Consider the following 282-nt stretch of genomic DNA (forward strand, 5'->3'; position numbering starts at 1 on the left):
TTTCACTGCCATGGGGTCCGCTAGGGCCTGCATCTCTCCCTGCTAACAGGTCCTGCTTCACTTGGCTTCTGGTCATCATGGAAAGAATGATCTGCCTTATTTGTCTGGCCAGATAGGCACCAGAGCCTTAAACAGCTGCCTTGGAGCTATCTGGCTAGTCCTCCCAAACAGTGCTTCCATAAATTCCTTCGAGGCTGGTCAGGTCCATGAAAAATGTGGAGAAAGAAGTACCTGGTATGGTAGTGCACACCTTTAATCCCAGCACTTGAGAGGCAGAGGCAG

The sequence above is a fragment of the Arvicanthis niloticus genome, unplaced genomic scaffold (genome assembly GCF_011762505.2).
Source record: "Arvicanthis niloticus isolate mArvNil1 unplaced genomic scaffold, mArvNil1.pat.X pat_scaffold_65_arrow_ctg1, whole genome shotgun sequence".
Classification (NCBI taxonomy): Eukaryota; Metazoa; Chordata; class Mammalia; order Rodentia; family Muridae; genus Arvicanthis; species Arvicanthis niloticus.